The following is a 1,336-nucleotide window of genomic DNA, read 5'->3' on the forward strand; positions in this document are numbered from 1 at the left end:
TTGATCCATATTGTAACTCAAGTCTTCTAGAGAAGTGTTGAGTTGTTGCCAATAATTGTTGAGAGGAAAGTGCATCCCTTGAGGCATTTTCGGGATTTCTTGGTGATGAGCTTCCTCATGTGTCTCTTGGGATCCATGAGTGGGCTCTCTTGTTTGCTCCATCCTCTTCTTAGTGATGGGCTTATCCTCCTCAATGGGGATGTCTCCTTCTATGATAACTCCAGCTGAGTAACATAGATGGCAAATAAGATGAGAAAAAGCTAGCCTTGCCATGGTGGAGGACTTTTCGGCTATTTTGTAGAATTCAAGGTAGATGACTTCATGAACTTCTACTTCCTCTCCATTCATGATGCTATGAATCATGATGGCCCGATCCACAATAACTTTGGATCGGTTGCTAGTGGGGATGATAGAGCGTTGGATGAACTCCAACCATCCTCTAGCCACAGGCTTGAGGTCCAGTCTTCTTAATTGAACTGGCTTGCCTTTGGAGTCTCTTTTCCATTGAGCTCCTTCCACACATATGTCCATAAGGACTTGGTCCAACCTTTGATCAAAGTTGACCCTTCCAGTGTAGGGGAATGTATCTCCTTGCATCATGGGCAAGTTGAATGCCAACCTCACATTTTCTGGACTAAAATCTAAGTATTTCCCTCGAACCATTGTAAGATAATTCTTTGGATTTGGGTTCACACTTTGATCATGGTTCCTAGTGATCCATGCATTGGCATAGAACTCTTGAACCATTAAGATTCCAACTTGTTAAATGGGGTTGGTAAGAACTTCCTAACCTCTTCTTTGAATCTCATGTCGGATCTCTGGATACTCATTTTTTTGAGCTTGAAAGGGACCTCAGGGATCACCTTCTTCTTGGCCATAACTTCATAGAAGTGGTCTTGATGGGCTTTAGAGATGAATCTCTCCATCTCCCATGACTCGGAGGTGGAAGCTTTTGTCTTCCCTTTCCTTTTTCTAATGGTTTCTCCGGCCTTAGGTGCCATAAGTGGTTATGGAAAAACAAAAAAGCTATGCTTTTACCACACCAAACCCAGAATATTGCTCGCCCTCAAGCAAAAGAAGAAAGAAGAGAAGAAGAAGAAGAAAATATGGAGGAAAGGGAGAGGTGTGTGGTTTCGGCCAAGGCGAAGAAGAGAGGGTTGTATTGTGTGAAAATGAAGAAGGATAGAGGGGTTTATATAGTGAAGGGAGAGGGAGTAGGTTCGACTATTTAGGGTGGGTGACAGCGCGAAATTGTGATCAATACTTTTCACAACTCAGATAATCCCCGGTAATGAATCCAAAAACTTGGTGTTCAATACCATGGCACAAACACAAC

Source organism: Arachis duranensis, chromosome 1 (genome assembly GCF_000817695.3).
Source record: "Arachis duranensis cultivar V14167 chromosome 1, aradu.V14167.gnm2.J7QH, whole genome shotgun sequence".
NCBI classification, from domain to species: Eukaryota; Viridiplantae; Streptophyta; class Magnoliopsida; order Fabales; family Fabaceae; genus Arachis; species Arachis duranensis.